This window comes from Tursiops truncatus, chromosome 2 (assembly GCF_011762595.2).
Source record: "Tursiops truncatus isolate mTurTru1 chromosome 2, mTurTru1.mat.Y, whole genome shotgun sequence".
In the NCBI taxonomy this organism is placed as follows: Eukaryota; Metazoa; Chordata; class Mammalia; order Artiodactyla; family Delphinidae; genus Tursiops; species Tursiops truncatus.
The window spans coordinates 156,264,563-156,288,915 of record NC_047035.1 but is presented as its reverse complement, the minus strand read 5'-3'; the positions used below and the strand labels follow the sequence as shown (position 1 = coordinate 156,288,915).

Here is a 24,353-nt window from a genome sequence, read left to right as displayed (position 1 = left end):
ATATATTTTTAAAAGAGATAGCCTTTGTCCTCTAGCCCAGCGAAGACATACCTGTAGGGTGGCATTGGCCAGACATCTTTAAATAAGTGAAAAAGTATCTAGTAACTGGAACTGTAGCACCCGCGGGAGCCAAGTCTGTGTGGCATGTCAGTGCCAGGTGTGGGCTGACCACCGCCCTGGGGTCTGATCACTATCTCCTGGGCACTGTCTGCTCTCTGAAGGCCTCTTCCATTTCACCAGTGAATACCGTCCTCTGGGGACAGAGCCTTCTTGGTAGCCAATTCCAGATTGTGAAGTGATGACCCAGTTCTCTTAGGAGACAGACTGGGAGGAAACCGTGGATGTCAGGTGGAGGTAGGAAGGCACGGGGCTCCTCCAATCCTGCTGGAGCAGCCCCTGAACTTCAGAGACCCACCCCTCTCCCCAGGCTTTGCTCACTCGGGCACAAGCCCATACATCTTTCATGGGAGATCAGAATGGAGACTTCTTTTTTTTTTAATTTTATTTATTTTTTTATACAGCAGGTTCTTATTAGTTATCCATTTTATACATATTAGTGTATAGATGTCAATCCCACTCTCAGAATGGAGGCTTCTGACCCTGCCCTTGTTAAGAAGCTGAAGTCAGTTACTCACTACGAGGCCACTGAACTGTCTCCTTTTGTTTTTTCACAAGCGGGACAGGACCATGGGGCGTGGCATAACAGAACCTGGGGATCTATTGTAATAATGACTCAATTCCTTTGTTGCTAATGAGTGGACAAGTTGGAGCGAAGCCTCAGTTTGTGATGTGTGAATGCTGCCCGCTAAAGGCCCCTCAAGCAGAGGCCTGCTCACACACGCCAAGCTCAGCCCAGACTCCTCAGCACTGCATTCCTGTTTGGCCCCCAAATTCCCTCCTCACTCAGACCCTTGCTGCCTCTGTGGCCTGAATGCTTCCTGAACCTGCACCCTAATCTGCCAGAGCTGCTCTCATTCTGTACCTTTAAAGATCTTGCTGGTCCTTTTGAAGCTCAGCTTGAGTGTGGCTTGCACGTCCCCCCAAAATCTCCACCTACTCCTTTCTCGCTCGCTCTCTCTTTTTTTTGCCGTAAATATATATTTCTTTTTATTTATTTATTTATTTATTTTTAAAGGGGAAGAGTTTATTTATTTATGTTATGCATTCATGCATGCATGATCTTAGTCTCAGGGACTGAACCTGCGCCCCCTGCAGTGGAAGCACAGCATCCTAACCACTGGACCGCCAGGGAATTCCCCCAAGTTTCCTTGACTTTCTAAAAATGCCTTACATGATAGGACAACAGCCATCCATGCTCCCTACAGACAAGTGGACAATACAGAAAGGGTGAAGCGGGAAAATTAGAGAACTCCCTTCTTGGACCACAGCAAACAGGTTGGTGCTTTTGCTTGGAATATTTTTGTGTGTGTGGGCAGTTGGTTACCTTTGAAAACACGGATTGCTAACTCCGAGGGTCCACCTGGGTGCACAGGCCCTGGGGAGCGCACACGTGGAGGCCCCAAGGCTACAAACTCTGTCCCTCCCAGCAGCAGACAAACGGTCAGGGCCCCGACAAACAGTCGCGGCCGTGCCTGTATTTCTTTTTTTTTAAATCAAAGTATAGTTGATTTACAATATTGTGTTAGTTTCTGGTGTACAGCAAACTGATTCAGTTACATATATATATATATATGTGTGTGTGTATGCGTATACATATTCTTTTTCAGATTCTTTTACATTATAGGTTATTACAAGATACTGAACACAGTTCCCTGTGCTACACAATAGGTCCTTGTTTACCTATTTTATATATAGTAGTGTGTGTATGTTAATCCCAACCTCCTAATTTATCCCTCGCCCCCCTTTCCTCTTTGGTAACCATCAGTTTATTTTCTATGTCTGTGAATCTGTTTCTGTGTTGTAAATAAGTTCATTTGTATCATATTTTAGATTCCATATGTAAGTCATATCATATGATATTTGTCTTTCTCTGTCTGACTTACTTCACTTAGTATGATAATCTCTGGGTCCATCCATGTTGCTGCAAATGCATTATTTCATTCTTTTTTTATGGCTGAGTAATATTCCATTGTGTATATATATCACATCTTCTTTATCCATTCACCTGTCAGTGGACACAGGTTGTTTCCATGTTTTGGCTATTGTACATAATGCTACTGTGAACACTGGGGTGCGTGTATCTTTTCCAATTAGAATCTCCATCTTTTCCAGATATTTGTCCAGGAGTGGGATTGCTGGATCATATGGTAGCTCTATTTTGAGTATGTTTAAGGAAGCTCCATCTTTCTTTCTCTTTCTATAGCACTTGAAACATTCTGCCTGGCGGCGTGGTTGTCTCCAGCCCCATCTAACTGAGCATCCACCAGTGGGTCGGAAGATCTTTGATCTCTTAGGAGCCAGGCCCATGCCTTCTTCCCCCTGAGCCCCTGGCACATGGAACACACCATTTTGAAAATTACGCTTATTTGGAGTAGATGGAAAGGGGGTTAAGGAAGAGACAAGGGGTCAAGAGGCGGAGGCAGAAGGTTGGCGGCCAAAGGAAGGGAGCAATAAGATGACTGCTCAGAGGGCAGCAGGGTTGAGTGCCACTCGTCAGCAAGTGTGATGGAACCAGTGTGAGGAGAGGATGCAGTGGGAGGTTGCAGAGAGAGACGGGCTAAGCGCTGTGTCACTGATGCGTGTTGCTCCTCATGAGGGCTCACAGGAGCTTGGGGAACGGCCAGAGCGCTAGCCTCTCAGAGCATCATGTCTTCAGGGAGTGCTCTATAACGAACAAAATGCATGGCCAGTGCTCTTGGAATAGCTGAACGGTAAGAGTGCCGGGGCTGAGGAGGGGAAAGATCACAGCGTCCAGGGCAATCACGACAGAGGAGACGGTTCATGGTCCATCCCAGGGGTTCCCTGTGGAGGTGACCAGGGCTGTTTAAACCACACGGCTGGGTTCTGGATCAGAGGATCCCCCAGGCTCCAGGAGACATTCCACTCGGCCTCACGCATCCTCCAGCTACAACAGATGAACCTCTCACCTATTTTTAAGGATGCCCAGGAGAGGGGATCTCGTTCCCTTTTTCGCGGGGAATGGAAAGAGCATGGGAAGCTTTCTTTCCTGGGTTAATTGACGCCGTGTCGATGAACGTCTCGAGGCTGCCTGGATAGTATTTTGTGAGGTCCTGATTCAAGGAGGGTGTGTCAGGCTGCTGTCTGGTCCTGGGTGCTCCGGAAGTTGGGAAGTGGAGGGGACACTGCCGTTTGTTGAGTGATGTCACTACGTATAGAACTTACCTCCTGCTCTCTGGACTCTGAGACCAGCCCAGCAGCGAGGGTGGTGGGGTGAGGCGTGGGGTCAGGATGGCGGGATGCGAGGCTCTTTCCCAGTATCAGGTGGAGTCACACAGCCCAGAAAGGAAGGGCTGAAAGACCTGGAGTTGCTTTTCATGAGGGGCCTCAGAGTGATGCCATTCCTACAGCCTGGGGGGCAAAGAGCTGCAAACCCTGACTAAAGGCCATTCTTTGAAAGGTATGCAACCCAGGTAACGAAACGTGAAATAGAGCCGGAGGGGTGGCCCCCATCAAAGATCTGGGCTAATGCTGCCAGCGTCGGATTTCCGTAATCCCTAGGATTCAACCGACAGAGGGAACAAGGACTTTTGATTTTATTTCCATGGTGGTGCAATTTCTCCTTTTAATTCTGAAATGCTTTAATTGATAGTCTTCACCTGGGTCTACCGCTTCTCAGACAGTCACAGGATGTCCATCACCAAAGATGCCCAATCCAGACTAGAAGTCATCTTGTGGGTAAAATTCAAGATACCCCTGCAGAACCCACTTCTAATTCTGACCAAATAAAGAAACCCGTGAATTGCCTGCAGGGTTGGTCTCCCAATTTAAAGGCACTGTGTCCTGCCTAATGTTCTCCAGGAGAACTTCAGACTAGAAAATCCTGGATCTAGGAAACCTGCTCTGATAAATTTGAAATGGATGTAGGGGCAGTGTTTCAGGATGGGAGTCAAGGGCCTTTGAGGGGACTCTTCAAAGTCAGGTATTGTTGTGGGCTGAGTTACGACCCCCCAAATTCACATGTTGAAATCTTAACCCCCAACACCTCAGAATGTGACAGTATTTGGAGATAAGCCCTCTAAAGGGGTAAGTTAAAATGAGGTCACTAAGGTAGGCCCTAATCCAATAGGACTGCTGTCCTTATAAGAAGAGGAAATTCGAACACAGACACAGAGGGAAGACCCCATGAAGATGTGGGGAGAAGACAGCCGTCCACAAGCCAAGAGAGGCCTCAGCAGAAACCAACCCTGCCCACCCCTTGATCTCAGCCTTCAGCCTCCAGGACAATAAGACAATAAATGTCTGCTGTTGAAGCCCCCAGGCTGTGCTCCTCTCTCAGGGCAGACCTCCTGAGCAGACCGCTACAGGTGTGTTGAGACATAACTGTTATAGGGGAGCGGGGCACAAGGCCCAAGAGAGGGAGGCACAGCCTGGAGCCTGAGGGACTGCTCTGAAATGACAAGAGCTAAAGTGGACTCTTCTAGGTTAGGGCGGAAGCCTCAGGGGGTGGAGAAGTACAGACAGTTGTAGGTCAGCCTGGGTTAAGACAATAGCAATCAGCTCATCTAACCTCTGCTCCCAGCTTCAGCTCACACGCTCACCTGCCCCTTGCCCAGCCGCCCAACTTGTTTCTCATTGGTCAGGGCCTTGACCGCCAGGGTCTTGTTATATCTCCCAGGAATATATGCAATATATTAGGGGACCCCTGAAGTTGGCAGAATACCTGTCCCTCCCCCAGTGCTCTCCGTTGGTGGAATTTCACAATAGTGGTGGAGAAAACATTTGGAGTAAAGGCCTTTCCTAGGTAGCCCTCAGATTATATCACTTTGGGGACTGCTGACCATTTCTGCTCTTAAGGCTTCCCTGGTTAAAGAGGAAAAGATTGAAAAGAAAAAAATTATGGACCATGGGATGCAAAACTGAGTTGAAAAATTGAGCAGAATCTTCAGTGTGGCGTCCCCAGACGGAGCCCTGTGTCTTACTCAATCTCAGATCTTGATTCCCCTCGTTTTTGTCTTTAGTACCTTAAAACAATCAATGGCCCAACACAGGGACAATATTGGAAGTTTTCCTGTTGAGTGGACTCAATGCTCCCCCAAAAGTGAGTTATTTCACTACTTAGAGTCTTGATTTTCCATGTGCAAAACTGTGGGTTGTGCTAGCCATTGCCTCCTTGCTCAAAAAACCATCAGGAACATTCAAGTTGAAATAAATATTCAGGTTCCCAGTAAGTATTTGTTAAATTGGCAGCTCCAGCATACTTACTAGAAGTGGGAAGTACAGTGACCTGAGACTTAAGTTCCCCTTTTTAACTTTTGAGGTTGGAGGGAACTACTTATTGCTTTTTATGAAAAAAACGCCATTCATTTTGCTCATTAAATTGTTATAATTTTCTTTTTAATAATAGGTCTGTAATAGGTAGAAATTCCCCCAAATTGTGGAAAGTATGGCTTCTCATCTCACTATAATTTTGATAATTATAGCTAACAGCCATTCATTTAGCTGGCATCATTTGGGAGAACTGAAACATTTCTTTGAGTGTCTTCATTGTAATAGTTAACGTTTTGATAGAATCTCTTCAAAATCCATTAAACATCCTTTTATCTTCCTAAACATTGTCCACTGGATACAGCTTAAAGGTTTTATTCCTCAGGGTCATCATACCATTCCTGTCACACTGAGGTGTAATGAGGGTGTCATCACTGAGCTGCTGTGTTGGTCTTTTTGCCCTGTGGCTGAATGATCATGTTTTTAGGAATCTTGTGTCTACTTGGTGCCATTGCCTGTTTTTGTCAATCTATCTGCTTCGAGTGCTGTCCACTTGCTGTGGGCTGGGAGAGCAGATATGAAGCTTGCTAGAATATGTCTATAGCTGGATAAAATCGGCTCTGAACTACTCTTTGGTGAAAAAAGGTACAGTGGACATTTGTGAATGCCATCCCAGCTTGCATTACACCTTTCCAATCGTCCCTGATTTCTTTTTTTTTAAACTTATTTTATTGAAGTATAGTTGATTTACAGTGTTGTGTTAATTTCTGCTGTACAGCAAAGTGACTCAGTTACATATATACATTCTTTTTTATATTCTTTTCCATTGTGGTTTATCTCAGGACATTGAATATAGTTCCTTGTGCTCTATGCAGTAGAACCTTTTTGTCCATTCATTCTATATGTAATAGTTTGCATCTATTAACCCCAAACTCCCAGTCTATCCCTCCCCACCTCACTCCCCTTTGGCAACCACAAGTCTGTTTTCTATGTCTGTTTGTTTCTGCTTTGTAGATAGCTTCATTTGTGTCTATTTTAGATTCCACATATAAGTGATATCATGTGGTATTTGTCTTTCTCTTTCTGACTTACTTCACTTAGTATGATAATCTCTAGGTCCATCCACATTGCTGCAAATGGCATTATTTCGTTCCTTTTTATGTCTGAGTAGTATTCCATTGTATATATGTACCACATCTTCTTTATCCATTCATCTGTCGATGGGCATTTAGGTTGATCCATGTCTTGTCTATTGTGAGTAGTGCTGCTATGAACATGGGGGGCATGTATCTGCCTATGGATTTTTAAAATGAGACTTTATATGATAAATTTCCTTATTGTGTAAGCCACTTTGAGTCAGCTTTTCTGCTATCTACATCAAAGAGAGTTCTAATTGACTGATAACGGGAAATAATTTAGTACTTGGACTTGATCGAAGATCTATTTTGGTACCTCAGAATATATCATTGGTACACTTTGTGGTAATACATGGGTGCACACTTATTCTTTAAAGAGTACATACGCATTGTAGGCACTGTTGTATTATGATATTTCACTATTAAAAAGAAAATAGTTAATACCATTATACACCCATCTAGGCAGACTAACCAATAGCATTCATTCAAAAATATTTATTGAATGTCTGTTATTTGTCAGACACATTCTGGGTCTTAGGGATATAGTTGGGGAACAAGAAAAAAATCCCCGTTCAAAAGGATACAATTTAAAAACACAGAGGATCTATAGGAATGCCAGGTAATGATGTGTGCTATGGAAAAAGTAAAGAAGGTTAAGGGAAGGATGAACAAGGGCTGTTATTTTAGGCAGCATGGCTGGCAAGGCCTCTCTGATGAGGTGACATATGAGCAGAGACCTGAAAGAAGTGAGGGTGAGCTTTGCAGATACTGAGGGATTCAGAAGGAGCTCTCCAGACATGGGAACAGTGTGTGCAGAGGTCCTGAGGTATGAGTGGGCTTGGAGTGCTCTGGACATAGCATGGAGGCCAGTGGACTGGAGTGCAGGGACTGGGGTAGCGGGTGTCAGAAAGACAGCCAGGAGCACAGCCTCATATACAATGTCAGGGACTCTGATTACCTTCAGAGAGAGGTGGGGTCTGTCTGGAGGATTTTGAAGGCATATTAGGATCTGACTCAGTATTCAAAAAATCGCTGTTGGGTGTGGAGAACAGTCTGTAGAGACTAAGGACATGGGGTGCTTTGATGTTGCTCCCTGCAGCAGACTTCTATTTCTTTTTTTTTTTTTTTTTTTGGCTGTGCAGAGCAGCTTGTGGGATACTAGTTCCCCGACCAGGGATGGAACCTGCACCCCCTGGAGTGGAAGCCGGGACTCCTAACCACTGGACTGCCAGGGGTGTCTCTCAGCAGACTTCTAAATAGCAAAAAAGCACTGACCTGAAAGAGAACAATGCACAAGTTATTGCATTTTATTTTTGCCCCCAGAGTCCTTCTGCACTGTGGGTTCTGTCCTTCTGCAGGATGCCGTTCTCCCTGAGTGACTAGGGAGCCTGTAAATACAGCCGGAGTACTGGAAGCAGATGATGACAGTGGTGCTTGTGACTTTGCAGAACGTGGGAGTCCCTGCCCTGGGTGTTTGATAACCTCTAACCTCTGACCTCTGACCTGGGAGGCAGCCCTGGGCAGCAGAAGCAGCAGTGAGTCTGAAACCCACGGCCCTGCTGGACCCCTGGACTCTGCTTCTTCTCTTCTGTCAGACACATCTATACCTTAGCCCGTGGGCTGATTCTCTGTAAGATGATTTCAAAATGAACACAATATAATGTTCTAGGAGTTGAAATTAAAAATGCTCACTTAGGGACTTCCCTGGCAGTCCAGTGGTTAGGACTCTAAGCTTCCACCGCGGAGGGCATGGGTTTGATCCCTAGTCGGGGAACTAAGATCCCACATGCGGCACAGCATGGCCAAAAAAAAAAAATGCTCGCTTAACCTAGCTAGATTCCTTCTCTACTTTCCAAAAGGGAGAGGGCAAAGAGAAGAGGTTGAGAGGGCATTAATAACTCTCCGGATGATCTCTGAATACTCCTGCGGAAGGATTAAGTGTTCTTTTGAGGCATCCGGCCAAAATACCCCTCTGTACTGTTGCATTGAAATTAACTAATGAGATAAGCCTCCTGTTTTAGTTTCCTGTCTTTGGTTATAATTGCCGCTGCAGCCTTGCTCATCGTTTCCTGTGGGTTTTCCTACTCTGGCTGTGAAAAATATTAATGCCTTTAATTTTTCATTCCTCCCTCCGGCCTGGGATTCTGTGAAGAGTGAGATTTTCTTGTTCTTTAGGCTGCCTTTCTCAGCGATGAACGATTTTCATTTTCTACAACAGATCTTCCTAGGTTAGTTTTTTTTTTTTTTTTTTTTTTTTTTTTTTTTGCGGCATGCGGGCCTCTTACTGTTGTGGCGGCCCTGGCTCACGGGCCCAGCCGCTCCACGGCATGTGGGATCTTCCCGGACCGGGGCACGAACCTGTGTCCCCTGCATCGGCAGGCGGACTCTCAACCACTGCGCCACCAGGGAAGCCCCCTCTAGGTTAGTTTTTAATTCAGACCTTCACTTTGGTTTTTCTTTGACTATTTTAAAAACAATGAGAAGCCTACAACACCCAGAGCTGAATCCAGGGCTTCGAAGCTCATCATGGTCTCTTTTTCGTTGTTTGCTCTCAAGAGTCCTTAACCTGAGGGTGTCAGTTCCCTGTGATTCTAGGCAACGTTTTGTATGTTTAGGAAGATGTGGTTTATTTCGCCTAGAAAAGATGTCATAACTTCATCAGGTTTTCAAAATATTCTTACTAAAATAAATTTTAAAACATTCAGAAACCCTGCTTAACCATTCTGGGGATCATTGCTTCGGGCAAATCTAGTGACTAATCCTTGTGATACATGGGAACAAACATAATCATATCTCTAGAGATTGTAGGAAAAAGGTTCTCTCCTCTCTTAGAACCACAGGGCATTTGAACCAAAAATGATTACCACTTCCCCACCCCTCCTTCACTGCACAGATGCAGAAATGAATTTCTCAAATCTCACAGCACGGGAGTGGCAGAGCTGGGACGTGGTATTCTGTTTACTATCCACGTTCCACCAGCAGCAAGGTGACATCTGGCACTCCCTAGTATTCCACTTCCCAAACTCTTCTCTCTCTATTAAGGCACACTAGTTTATTCCTTCCAATGAAAACAATTTCATTCCCAGTACCAAAGTAATATTTAGTAATTGACAAGAAACCTGACAAATCATATAAAGGGTCTGTATGTCATAAACCTGAGAAATCATTTCTTGTCCTTCCCAGCCTACAGAGGACATCCCTGTGCTTTTTTTTTTTGGCCACACCATGCGGCATACAGGATCTTAGTTCCCCGACAAGGGATGGAACCCCCACCCCCTGCAGTGGAAGTGCAGAATCTTAACCACTGGACCCCCAGGGAAGCCCATCCCTGTGCCTATCGTGGACTCCCGCCATTGCATTGTTAGTTATCTCTTTGTATCCATGCTCCCCATCTCCCCCGGGATTTTCGGGGCTTTGAAGACAAGGACCTTCTCTCGAATGCTTTTATATTCCAGAGAATCTAGCACACAGGCCCGAGCACTATTTGTACATTCCATTGCACTTTAAGGACATTGTCTAGGTGTCACCACTGTGGATCATAATTCCTAAGCTCAGTGCCTTCAAGGGTGAGGCAGGTAATGAAGCAGAACAAGTGTAGGGCCATAGGGACAGTGGAAACAGCAGAAAACTGGGAAATTAGTGCCCCATCAAAATTAAAAAGAAAACAAACTTCAGAGGCCAAACTTCCAGCTATCGTGACATGAAAAGGTCAGTAAATCCTCTCCTCCCCAGACAGTATGAAACTGGACAATATTGTCAGAACCAACCATTTCTGTGCTTTGGAAATTGGCCAAAGGCAGATAACAAACTGAGAAGCATTTACTCATGAAAAATGGATAGAGCTTCAGGCAAGAACGGGTCTGCAGCCTTTTTGTCTGGTCTGTTTCCATCCCAGCCCTCTTCCCAGTTTTGTCCACTGTTTTATCAGCAAGGGGCTGACCAGAAAAAAATATCAAGTTTACTGCCAATGCGGTCAAATAAATTTTGAGCAGAGGGTGAAAACCTACAGCACTGACAGCAACAGAGAACTTGGCAGGAAACAGATGGGGAAAACTCACATCTCTGCAAGTTCGAGAATGTGCTCCTGATTGGGGTAAGTGGTGAACCAGCTACGTATTTAACAGAAAATCTTGGAATGGGAGAGCCAAAGGGTTGAGATGGGCTCTCCACACATCCCTGCTGGCTGGGAAACTATGCACATGTGCAGGAGAGACCCAGGAGAGCCCGGTGGAACGTGAATGCTGTTTCTCCAGGACCCAGCACAGTGCCTGGAATATAGGAAGTGCTCTGTTTATGTTGAATCGATGAATGCTAGTCGCCATATGCAGTATATCTGTCTATGCGTTGCCTTAAGTGCTTTTCAGAACAAGACAGGGTATAAGTAAACACATTAAGAACTAATATTATTATTAAATAAGATATGTTGGGAGAGGGCTCAGGAGAAAGGAGCCATTAAATACCTGAGAATCCAGGTACATGGGAGCAAATCCAGGGAGAAGCAATGGACGTGGTAATGGACAAAGCATTTGCTCCCCTGGAAAAGCTCTTTCCCTGACACCCTAAATACACAGACCTTACTCTTGGTACTTTTCTAAATGCAGGCTGGCTCCTTTGTGTTGAAATCTTGCTTGGGAGAAAAAAGTGTACGTGAAGTGCTTAACACAGTGTTGGTAATGAGAAAACTCAGTGGAAGTGTTTGTTTTTAAGAATGGTGTAATAAGGTCTTCTGGACTTTCCTGCCTTGATCCAGATTTCATGGCTCCAGATAATTTTGCCAGGAATGATAAAGACCCACATGTTAAGACACCTCCTCCATTTCCAACTCTTGGTCTGTAACTTCCTTGGGGAACACAAGTAAAGCCCATCAGACCAGAAGTTTATTCAGAATTTGGGGGCTCATTCAGCCTGGTCCTTGGGCAGAAGACTGGCTCCATGTGTGCTTTGCTGCTCAGGGCTTGTAAGACCAAGAAAGGGCTTCTCTTGAGGTTGGAACAGGGCCCAGGAGTATGTGAACATTTGGGTAGGTTGGGCTGGCATGAGTGACTGATGACCCCAAATACACCCCCCACTTCCCTCCTCAGTGGACAGTGGCTTCTATTTACAAGGAGGCAATGAACTCCCAGGAGAAAAGACACCCAGAGAATACCTGGTGGAAAGCACCCAGCTAGATTCCTGAAGAGCAGTGCTCCCTTCTTCAGGGTGTTGCCTGATAAGAGCGTTTTCATCGTTCTTGGCAGTGTAGGCTTGCTCCTCTCCAAGAACCATAACTCAGATGTTAGGTGTATTAGTCAGCTCAGGCTGCCACAACAAAGTACCACAGGCTGGGTGGCTTAAACAATGGACTTTTATCTTCTCACATTTGTAGACTCAGTGTCCCAGATCAAGGTGTGGGCAGCGTTGGCTTCTCCTGAGGCCTCTCTCCTTGGCTTGTAGATGGCCATCTTCTCCCTGTGCCCTCACGTGGTCGTCCCTCTGTACCTGTCTGTGTCCTAATCTCCTCTTATGTCAGGATGCCAGTCCTGTTGGATTAAGGCCCACCTATACAGCCTCACTTTATCATAACCACCTCTTTAAAGGCTCAACGCCAAATACAGTCATATTCCGAGGTACTGAGGTTAGGTCTTCAGCACAGGAGTTTTGTTATGATTCAGCCCATCACGTTAGGTAACCTAGGGGCAGGGGCAGGGGCAGCTTAAGGCTGTAACTTACTCAGCAAGATTGGAAGAAAAGAAGAAAGAGTGTACAAAGAGGGGCTTTGAAGGGAATAAGGAAATTAACATTTGTTTACTTAGCCTCTACGTACACAGGCAGTATCCTAGGTGCAGTTTAATGAAATTTCGCAACCATCTTATAAGGAAATTATTCTTCACCTTTTAAAAAAAAATTGACCTTCCTTTCGTCTTTGTTTTTAAAATCTTATTCTGATGGTGGTGGTTGAATCTGTGAAAAAACTTTAATTCCAAATGTTCAAACTCGTTTTGACGTTCAGCTCTTCTCTTGGCTCCTCTGAGCCCTGGCAGAAATGTATATGAGCCTATCAGCCGAGCATTAGATTGTTTCCCTGAAAAGCAATGAAATACCCTCAGCATTCCTAAACGCTGGCCTGATCCCACCTGGACACCAGGGGACTGCAGTTTGGTGTGGTCAGTTGTGTGAGGGGTAAGCCTGGGATTGTACATGTGTGTACCTTCATGCGGGGGTTGGGAGGAGGGTGGGAGAGAATTTTCTGCTGAATTTTGTCTGACTGAATGAATAGATAAGAGATCTACCTCTTAAATGGGACGCTGAGCATTTTATTCCTTCTTCACCCTTCGTCCTGCACAGACACAATGTGTCCTGCATGATACACCCGGAGACCAGCTACGTGGTTTGAGGGGGCCAGTGAAAAATGAAAATGAGGGGGTCTCTTGTTCAAAACTTGTTGCTGAACTAAACTTGGATCCGCTTGCCTGACGCGCAGCAAAGCCAACCCACTGACACCGGGCTGTGGGGAAGGAGAACACAGCGTTTATTGCAGGCTCCAAGCAGGGAGTCCAGGCAGCTCATGCTCAAAAGGCCCGAACTCCCTGATGGCTTTAGGGGAAGGGATTTTAAGGGCAACGTGAGGGAGAGGGTCCCCAGGTGCATGACCAGCTTGTATACGTCCTTCTGATTGGTTGGTGGTGATGTAACAGGGTGGTATTTCAGGAGTTAACATCATCAACCTTCTGGTTCCAACCAGTCTGGGGTCTACCTGGTCAGCAGTTTCCACCTGGTGGAGGTTTCAGTATCTGCAAAACAACTCAAGGACACGACTCAGGATATTATCTGCAGCCTCTGAGGAGGAACTAAGGGCCCTTGACTTTGTTTTATGGCTAAACTATTTTTATTTTGTCTTGCTCGACTGCTTTCCCTTGTTTCTGCATTTTCTCACTTCTCTGATTAAATTTGCTCTCTGGAACTTGGGGAAGGCCTAGGAGGCTAAAACTTTTCTACAAACAAGAGGTGGAGGACATAGGGGTCTGTTCCGGGGAAAGTCTCGCAGGGTCCTGTTCGGTTTCAAAATGATGAATAAGTTTAAGATGGTGACAGCTGAGCTTGAACCCAACCGTGAGATCCTTCTGGGTGGGGGCCCTGGGGGGCTGCCCAGGTCACACACACGTGAGGCCAACCGTCTGACCCTGCCACTTGTCTCCTGGGGTCATTGGACCAAAGGGGACCCTCCTGGTTAATTATTATCCCTCTCTGGATGAGCAGCTGATACTTTGTCTTCACTTGCAGACTCTCCATCCCCCATCCCTAGTTACCATGGATGCATTCTCAGCTGGCTTTCCCAAGAGAAAGGAAAACCCGCCTCTGGCTCCAGATATTCCTGTTAGTCTGCTCAGCACTGGGGATGCAGATGGGGCTTGGTTCCCTGGTCATAGCTGACACCCCTCTGTCACTCTCCTCCCACCCGGCTCCTCCTCTCTGAGGCCCCCAGCCTTCCCGGACTCTGCCTGTGGTGGTAGAAAAGTGGGAACACCTTTGGAATTTTATCGTTTCCATGGCAACGAGGCTGGCAGGATGGCTGGTGCATGTTTTCCGGGCGGAGTCCTCTTCTGTTTCTTCTCCAGCCAACCTTTCTTGACTGAGGGGGTTCTGAGTGTTCGGCGGAGGTGACTCAGCTGGCAGTGCTGGGTGGCCAGCCCTTCGCTGTTCCCTGGGCACAGGCTCCTTTGTCCTGGCCTCACCCAGACCTACTGACACCACAGCTCAGCCTGCTTCTCTCTTCCCTACTCTCCTCATCCTGATTCCCTTCTTTGCTGGCTTCTCGTCAGCATGGCTGGTGGGCATTTGTACCAGCCCTCGGGTTGCTCCTAGGGCCTTGCAGATATCAGGGTGCTTCATCCTACCACACTCAGATTCCTGAGAGGTACCCCCAGGATAGTCAGCAACACTATCTTTATACCCCCAGCCCTTTTCAGTGAGCCACCGAGATGCTTCCTGAACCTCAGGGGCCAGCCCCATCCTTCTGAGGCGCGATGTAATGTAGGGGTGGTTATGGGGTAGCAGGGGTATACGGGGTGTGCACAATGGTAAACCGCCACTTTAAGAGGAAATCCTCTGCTGCTGTGCAACCCAGCTTCTGTCTCTGAACCTCAGAGATGACCTTGAACTCTGAGGAGCCCAAGGGGTAGTGAGGGCCTGAGAGCCATAGGGATACCTGGGCTGGGAGTCAAGGAACCTGGGTTCTGGTCCTCTGTAGCAGGCAGAGTAATGGTCCCCCAAATGTCTGTGTCCTAAACCAGTGAATATGTTACCTTACGTGGCAAAAGGGACTCTGCATATGTGATGAAGTTCAGGATTGTGAGGTGGGTAGAGATTCCTGGGCTATCAGGTGGGTCCAATATAATCACAGGCCTCTTTATAACAGGGAGGCGGGTGGGTCAGAGCCTGAGAAGTTGTAATGCCAGGAGTAGGGGCTGGGGTGATGTGATCGCTGGTGGGAGTCACGAGACAGAGAACCTGGGCAGCCTGGAGAAGTTGGGAAAGACAAGGAGACTGGTTCTGTCCAGAGCTTCCAGGAGCAACGCTATCCTGCTGACACCCTGGTCTTAGGCCAGTGAAAGCCATTTTGGACTTCTGACCTGCAGAACAGTGAGGTCATGTATTTGAGTTGTTTTAAGCCTCTAAGTCTGTGGTCGCTTGTTACAGCAGCGAGAAGAAATGAATACGTCCTACACCTGCCGTTAATGGAGCTACTTGACTCTTGGGTGGGTAATTCCTCTTTTTCGACCTCAAGTTCTTTACATTAGGGAGTGTGATACACAATCGTTTTCAAACATTTACTAGAAAATTTAAAGGAGCAGGATGGTTTTATTAGTTGAAATCATGTGCAGAAGCCCAGTGTCAAGCAGGTGAGAGTGGAGCTTCTTTGGTGCTTTGGGGCCTGCTGGGCAGTGCTGAGTAGTCAGAAGGCACTGGCAGAGCTGGAGGTGGGCCCTCAGCGTGTCTCTTGTTATTGACTTTCTCTCTAGGGGGAAGGTGGAAACTTGTGTACTTGATTGGTTGACAACTTCTGACACACACCAAAAACTCATTGGAACTGAGTAGAACTTAAACTACTGTTGTTGTTTTCTTTTTTAACGCTATGACCTTTATTTATTTATTACTTCTTATTTAATTTTTTTAAATAAATTTATTTATTTTAGGCTGTATTGGGTCTTCGTTGCTGCGTGCGGGCTTTCTCTAGTTGTGGTGAGCGGGGGCTACTCTTCATTGCAGTGCGCGGACTTCTCATTGCGGTGGCTTCTCTTGTGGAGCATGGGCTCAGTAGTTGCAGTGTGTGGGCTCAGTAGTTGTGGTGCACTGGCTTAGTTGCTCCGAGGCATGTGGGACCAGGGATCAAACCTGTGTCTCCTGCATCGGCAGGCGGATTCTTAATCACTGCGCCACCAGGGAAGTCCCTACTGTTGTTATTAATGAGGCTTTATACACGTATCTTACTTGGGGTGCTCTATACAACTTATAAGAGTAGACCTCATCTTCAAGGTATGTCCATTTCTTGCAAGATCCTCATTTCAAATCCCTGCCTGTTCAGGAGTTTAAGCAGGGAGGTAATGGCCATTAATACAACACATCATCTGGAAAGAACCGCAACTAGTTTGCCACTGTTATTAAAATTGACTTTGGCGGCCTGCCAGCATCCTCAGTGCCCTTGGGGAAGGTCCACTTTCCCTGGAGTTTTCCTTTTGCTTTTTTTCTGTTGCTCTTGAAGTCTAGCCAGGGTCCACACTCGTGCCTCTATACGCGACTCTGAGTTTCAGATGTCTAAAGTTGGGGACCTCCTACGACATCGTGCTCAAAAAGTGGAAGGGATAAGTAAAGGGGGCAGCAGACTCATTTTCTCAATGGCACAAAAATTCTCTGGGAGGATGCCAAGGGCAATGTAAACCCAGCCCGACTGAGAAATCAAAGCAGCATTTAAAAAACAAATAAGCTTCATGGGCGAGTATCTCAACTCCCTTAATAAAAGCAACTTTAGGACTAGACAAAACAAACACAGGAGTGGAGGAGGGTTATTAAATGTGAACTTGTGTGTTCTGTACCGGAAAATTTTCTACTTGGTCTTTCTCTCTTCCTCTTGATATAATGTATAAGGATCAACAGAGGAGCTTGTTAAAATTGCAAATACCTGCATTCTTCCAAACCCAGAGATTCTGCTTCAACAGGTCTGGCATGAAACATTCCAGGTGGTTCTAACATGCATGGCCCCAGGAGGAAATTAGGACAATCATTGACAATTGCATCTGAGCTACCGAAGTGAAGATAGCTTTAAGTCCACTCTTGGAAACTCGAACAAGTAGGACCCTTGTGTATACTTCTTTTTATTTCCTGCAGTGCCTCTTTCTACAAAATTTTTTTGGGTGACTGCATAGTAGTTCTCTAATAAAAAAACATTATCTTTGTTATACAGCATTATGTTATATAATGCCAGCTTTAAACATATTGTAATCCAATACCTTTTGCATATAGCAGTCTAGTTTTCCCAACACCATTTATTGAAGAGACGGTCTTCTCCCCATCGTATATTGTTGGCTCCTCTGTTGTAAATGGACCATATATGCATGGATTTATTTCTGGGCTCTCTATTCTGTTCCATTGATCTAAGTGTCTGTTTTTATGCCAGTACCATCCTGTTTTGATTGCTGTAGCTTGTAGTATAGTTTGAAATCAAGAAGCATGATGCCCCCAGCTTTGTTCTTCTTTCTCAAGATTACTTTGGCTATTCGGGGTCTTTTGTGGTTCCACACAGATTTTAGGATTATTTGTTCTATTTCTGTGAAAAATGCCATTGGAATTTTGATAGGGATTGCACTGAATCTCAAGGTGGCTTTGGGTAGTATGGCCATATTAACAATATTAGTTCTTCTAATCCATGAGCATGGAATATCCTTCCATTTATTTGTACCATCTTCAGTTTCTTTTACCAGTGTCTTATGGTTTTCATGGTACAGGTTTTTCACCTTTGAGGGGAATTCTTGAGTTCCCATGCTTCATCCTTGCTTCTTTGCTTCTATATTCTCTCTCTTTCACTGTTAAGAATTCTTTCTCCTTGGCCTTGATTCCTTTTGCAATCCTCTCAGTGGTTGTAAAGAGCTCTCCAAGCAAAGCTAGAAACTGCTGAACCAAGATAAAAAGCCTTCTCCTCCTTGCTGAGATCTTATTCATTCATTCACTCCCTCATTTGTGCATTCCACAAATAATGGTTGAGTGCCTACTTTATGCCAGGCATGTCCTTGAAATGAGACGTACAGAGATGAAGAAGACAGTCAGGGTCCCTGCCCTCATGCAGCTTATATTCTCGTGCAAAAAAATAAACAAGAGAGGGAGGGAAAAGAAAAGAGAGAAAAGAAAGAAAATCAGAGTTGTAGGTGCTGAGAAGGGAATTAAAGGGAGGTGGTGGATGGCGTGACCAGAGGACTCTAGATTGGGTGGTTAGGGAAGATTAAACATCTGAGAATCATCTGAATGTCAAGAAATTATTATGCAAGTAGAAAGAGGGGCATTCAGCCAAGCAGGACCATGTGCTCAGGGAATGTAAGATCAGACCAAACAAAACGCAACTAATGGTATAATTTTGTGCCCCCACTAAATACATTTTCAAAAAATCTTATTTCTCTTTTTCGTATGTCCATTAAAACGGACTCTTCAGAGCCAGAGTCAACTGTGGGGAAGTGGAGCTCAGCAGAAAACAGAGACTACTGGAAAATGTCAGCTGCCGAATGGAACGGTCAATTCTGATAGAATTTCTTTCCACAGTAATTTGCCACCCTGCCTAGGCAGGAATCCTGCCTTTTCTTATTCTCAGAGTAGAAAAGAAGAAGAAACCCAAACCTAACCCAAAACATCCCACCTCATCCCAAACAGAAATAACCCCTATCACCCACCAGCTCCAGCCATGAAAGAAGAGATTGCCATCAGGGTATGATGTCATTATATTCCGCTTTAATTGGAGCAAAGGAGCAGAGAAGAGGTGAGGTTTTTGGCAAGAATGCTCAGAGAACTACACCCTTCCTCCTTGATTGTTTACAGCAGCCTTGCAATTAAATACTAAAAATATACCAGCTATAAATTGTTTGACCAACTCACCAGCTGTGGACTGGACTGTCACCCCCAAATTCATATGTTGAAGTCCCAACCCCCTCATGTGACTGAGTTGGAGATGGGGGCCTTCAAGGTGGTGATTGAGGTTAAACGAGGTCATAAGGATGGAGCCCTGATCCGATGGGACTGGTGCCTTTATAAGAAGAGGAAGAGACACCAGAGATCTCTCTCTGCCATGTGAGGACCCACTGATAAGGCAGCCATCTGCAAGTCAGGAAGAAGAGCCCTCACCAGGACGGGACCATGCCGGCACCTTGACTGGCATGGTCTTGGACTTCCAGCCTCCAGAACTGTAAGAAAATTAATTTCTGTTGTTTAAGTTGCCCAGTCCATGGCTGCCCAAGCAAACTAAGACATTACCCCACCTCTAGTTGGCACAGAGATGGTGCAGTGAAATGAGTGAAGGATCATGACTCCCCACTCCATCCCCAAGTCTAGTGTTAGAAAAATATCCAATGAGATCACGGTCCCTCAGGATTTAGTGTCAAATAAAAAAAAAATCTCTGTTTTTCATAACTTAGAACTAATGTATTGAATAGTGTTTAAAGCAAAAGTTTAATAATATTTAAAATTTTAACTTTTTCATTTATAGCAGGCCATTTGAAATGTTTGTTGAGTCAATAAATGAATCTATGAAAATGATACCACTGACCCCATAATAGCTAAGACCTGTACTTTTACATTTTCCCCCCAGTATTGAGGTCAGTCTTATGTTGGACCAAGACTGGCTCTGTATCAAGCAGGTGTGTGTCAGCTACACCCTCACCAAAAATGGAGCACAATGTCAGGGTGCAGGATAACTTTACGGGACCCCAGGCACTTTTGCCTTGATGCGCTCCTTCCTCCATGAAAAAATTTTAAATTATATTTTATGATGACATTCTTCTGATTTTAAAAGAAATGAACACGAAAACACTTTTCCGAGCCCGTGAAAGTATCATGCGCCCTGACAGATGTTCCTTCTCTGTCTGGAGTCCAAGTCCTGCTTACATCACTTTTTGGCTGTATGATTTTGGGGACAATCCCTCGGCATCCTCATCTATAAAAATGAGGTGAATGAAGGTGTAAAAATATGGAGAAAAATCTTCCACGTTAGCAAGAAACTTCTTTGATGTGGGGGGTACTTTGATAAGAGTCTTGGGATGGGGTGTGCTGGAGGAGTAATAGTTTTGTGAGGGGTGCAGGGTGAGCTGGAGCTGAAGACAGAAGAATTTTCCTCTCTACCCACCAGACCTGGCAGAGGAATTTTGGGGTCAAGGACAGAAACGTCAAAGGAAGAGTCTTAGGAAGAGGCTTGTCTTTGTCTCCTCAGGTCATCTTCAGGAATATCCCCATTTTCCTTTAATGCTTTCTGAGAGTTGAGTCTATTTGGGGAGAGTGGAGGGTGCTGAGTTCTGCTCCAAGGTGGGCCTGGGTCTAGAACAGAAGCTCTTAGCCCAGGGCCCAAAAAGCTCTCAGTAAACGCTGCCCTTTGATATTAACAGCCCAAGGCAGGCTTGAAAACATGGTTCTGCCCAGGAATAAAAAAGCAGGGAGCAATCTTCATAGCACACTCTGAGGTCAGCTGACTCTATTATTTAAAAAAAAAAAGAAAAGCAAACAATTATATTTATGAGCTTCTTCCTCTCCACTGCCTCAGATGAACTGACATCTAACTAACTTTACTAGTATTGACTCTGCTAAATATGTTTCTTTTATTCTCAGGACTAAAAAGCAAATGTGATTTTCTAGTCCAGGTAACCTGGCAACAGTTAGGCCTTGGAGATGTCCCTCTAGAGCTAAGCTACCACTTCCCTCTTCTGGAGAAGTTTGGAACTGCAGCTTCAAGCGCTGAGAACCAGAGATTCTAATTAACAAGGGTCTGGTGCCTGGTGGTCACCCTGGGACTCCCTTTGCTGGCATTCTTGGAACTCCCTTGGCCCCTCCCCTGGTTGGCATCTCAGCCTGGGTTTCCCCTGGAAAGCAGAGCCTGAGCCCCAGGTCTGCATGAGGCAGTTATTTTGGAAAATGATCCCTGGGAACAGGAGGGAAAGACATCCAAGGGGTTCTTGTGAGATAAGAGAACATGTATATGCTGGTCTCTGTCCCCAGGTCCTGGCGCAGGGCTCCTGAGACCCTTGTCACTTCCTGAGTGATGAGCGCACCAGGAGCATCTTTTATCCTAATATTTGCTCCTTGACCGTGGTTCCCTACACAGAGCTCCCAAATCCCTTGGAATTTCCTGGGTGAGAGCAGTGTCTTTCTGTTCTGAGGAGGTGACTCTGGGATCCACTTCAGAAGAGTCTGGGTGGGGACCGGAGTGGAGTGGGGATGGGACAGGTGACACAAGATTGATAAACTATACACTGAGGACTGTGGAAGCTGGGCCACGAGCCATTCCAGGCTAGATTCACGGTGGTAGGGAAGGCGGAGGAGGGTGTATGAAGGATGAACGACAGGAGCCTCAGATGTCTCCAGATGCTTTCCTAAAGCATCACCGTGTGCAGACAGTGCATTTCAGGGGCGAGATAAACAGTCCATCAGGGGAACCGGACACCTTCCTCCAACACCTGCTGGTTCCAGGCTTTTCCAAGGCAGACTTGTCATTCGTGGTGAGAACCTGTGGTCTCTGAGAAGTAAGTCCTAGTGATTATTTCACCAACAAGTTCTCCATAATTCATTTTTAAAAGAAACAGAGAATTAAACCTGAAATATGTCTTTAAAAAGAGATGGGGAGGCACCACGCCAGAAGCTGAGTGGTTCACGAAAGGATGGCTTGTTGTCTGAGTTCAGTACACAAGCCTCGGGGCGCTGTCGACCCGGAGGAATATTTCAGTGGGATTACCTGAGCTCTTTGCTGCTGCAAAGACGGATGCTTTCTAAGTGGAACCTCTTCTCACAGTGACCAGGCATGATGCCGAGTAAAATAATGGTCACAGAGAACATCACCAGCCCCTAATGAGAAGCTGTTGACAGAAAAATTGCTCTAACCTTCATCAAAAAGCCAATAAATGTCAAGGAAGGGACTAGAGATGCAGCAGCTCATAAATTCCTTCTCCAGGGGCCACTGGAGGGGAGTTAGGGGACCACGCACTTGCTCAGCCTTTTCCCTGAACGTTGCTAAGGAAACTTCCGGAAAGCTTGGATTGTTTATGGGGCTGCTCACCCTGACAGTCTCGAGGGGATGTCACCAGGAAGGGCACCCCAGCTTCTGGTCAGAACATCCTGCGTTGAGTACCAGGGCTGGCCAAGTCTGTTATCTTTTTAGTCAGCTAGACCTTGTCTGTGTGATGTCACAGTTTGTAAGGTAACTGGGCGCTGAGATCCCTTCCGCTTGGTTCCTGTAATACTTATTTCCTGTGGTGTTCATTTAGCAACCGGTCGGATGGCCCCACTGTAACGCGCCTTCCGTGGCTATATCTTGTTTCTACTTTTTTGTGAGGGATGGGGGGTGTTCCCTGAGTGACTGATGTGAATCTATCCCTTGACTTAGTTTGGGTTCCCCAAAGGCGGACCCCGAATCAAGGGCCCGTGTGAAGGCGGTTTATTTGGAAGGTCATCCTAGGAAGCACAGGTGAGGGCGTGGGACCAGGTGAGGCAGGAAGGAGAAAAGCTGATGAAGTTTGCGTTAATGAGCAGGTCAGTGTTATGGTGGGCTCAGCCCTGCCGGTCCCGCCTGAGAATACACAGCCCCGCACCTGAGAGCTTCTTCCTCCGACGGCCAGGGTCCGGGGCGGTTATCCACACCCCCCACCTGCTGTGTTGAGGGGTGTCCCTGGAGGCCTTACCTCCCCGCCACTTTGGGGTTTGTGTTGAAGGCTGAGCCCGTTACTGGAGGGCCAGCACCACCACAGAGGCAGAGACAAAGTGCTTGGGGGCGGGTCTTAGTCTGCTCACTGTAACAGAACACCTGGAGGACTGGAGGACTTAAAAATAAATGTATTGGGCTTCCCTGGTGGCGCAGTGGTTGAGAGTCCGCCTGCCGATGCAGGGGACACGGGTTCGTGCCCCGGTCCGGGAAGATCCCACATGCCGCGGAGTGGCTGGGCCCATGAGCCATGGCCGCTGAGCCTGCGTGTCCAGAGCCTGTGCTCCGTCCGTAACGGGAGAGGCCACAGCAGTGAGAGGCCCGCGTACCGCAAAAAAACAAAAAACAAAACAATCAAATGTATTTTCTCCCAGTTCTGGAGGCTGGAAGTCCAAGGTCAAGGTGTGGGCAGGTTTGGTTTCTCCCGAGGCCTCTTTCCTTGGCTTGTGGACAGCCTTTCCTCTGTGCATAAATATCCCTGGTGTCTCTCCTTCTGCTTATAAGGACACTAATCCTTCTAGATTAGGGATCCATCCTTATGACCTCATTTAACCTTACTACCTCCTTATAGGCCCTAGTTCCAGATACAGTCCCATTGGGGGACAAGGGTAGTTCAACATATGAACTTTGTGGGAACACAGCTCATTTCATAACAGGGGAAGCTGTTATCTGTGGAAAGTGCCCACCACAGCTGCACGTGATATGGAGGTGGGTCACGGGGACATGGGGGGGGTCATCAAGTCTCATCTACGTTAATCCTCGAACCACTTAGGAGCCAGGTATCGCTATCATCCCCCTTCTAACCATGAGGAACCTGAGGCTCGAAGAGGTTAGACGACTAGCCCCCATGTCACACAGCAAGTCACAGGGCGTGGACACAGAGGCAGCCCAACTACCTGCCTCCCGTGCGTGACAGCTATTTTGTATTTGAGTTTTAACGTGGTCACGACTTATCTACTAGACTAAGTTCCTGGAGAGTCGGAATTGTCTTAAAAAAACCATCGCATGATGCCTCGCACAGCGCTCTGCAGTTTAGACTCAATAAATACGTGCAGTGATGTTTTAAAATCCTTTCAACTGTTTCTTTTGGAAATAGACCCAGGGGGAAAAAAATCCATGCAACTGAAATAAAGGAAATTAAATCTGCTTTTACAGGAACATGGTAACTTGTGTGTGTGTGGTTCACCACTAGACTGGCAGGAGGACAGGTGTGAGGGGTCCCTGGGGTGGGTGGGCTGGGTGGGGTGAGGGGCACAGTGAGTGACCCTGGCAAATGTCCATCGTCCTTTAGGGACCGGGTGGGGTTGCTGATATGGGACTAGGGCCTTGAAGAAACTCCATGTGTGAAAACTGGACAGACTGACTGGGTAACTTAAGGGATAATTATCAAAGGATCAGAATAATAACTTTGACAGCAGTAACAAACGAGCCAATTTTGGTTTAAATAGGCATATTAACCATTTCAATAGAGTCTGTCAAGAGCAAATCTATTAGCTGTCTTCTCACCTTGCCAACCAACCATATATTTTCTCTCTGTTCTATCACCAGAAGTGTAAGCATTTGGAGGCCAAAACATGCTTCAGCTGTGCTTTAAAGAAAGAAAATGGGCTTTGTGGAACCCTGGATCTGATTTCATCCAAAGTAACTCCTGAATACCGACCTACACAGAGACACCATCAACTTCCATGGACCTACAGAGAAAACATGGATTTAATTCACGTTTTGCTGAGCTATTCAGCTTTGCAAAACTGATTTAGAAAATGTGGTCTGAGAATTTTAAGAAATTTCTCATGTCTGTGTCACAAGCCAGGATGGGGTGAGGGTGTGTGGGGAAACTGCACCCTGGCTGCATTCAACTGGACCCGGAAAGTCTCATGGGAGATCTACGCTGTGCCGGGCAGTGTCCAGGAGCTGAGAAATAAACAACAGAGGACTGATGTGGCCCTGTAGGAACG

The 24,353-nt window shown here is 46.2% G+C and overlaps 1 protein-coding gene across 5 annotated transcripts in view; it reads left to right on the top strand.

Annotated features, from left to right (window-relative positions):
• Window positions 1-24,335, top strand: part of UPF2 (UPF2 regulator of nonsense mediated mRNA decay) — a 211,066-nt gene extending 186,731 nt beyond the window's left edge. For 3 of the 5 annotated variants that reach the window (XM_073801544.1, XM_073801546.1, XM_073801542.1), the window contains one exon: window positions 23,947-24,335. The gene's annotated coding sequence lies outside the window, so the exon portion shown is untranslated. Of the gene's footprint in view, window positions 1-18,159; window positions 19,128-23,946 lie in introns of those variants that run through there. The other 2 variants (XR_012330375.1, XM_073801543.1) reach the window with 2 other exon arrangements.
• The last annotated feature ends 18 nt before the right edge of the window (window positions 24,336-24,353 follow it).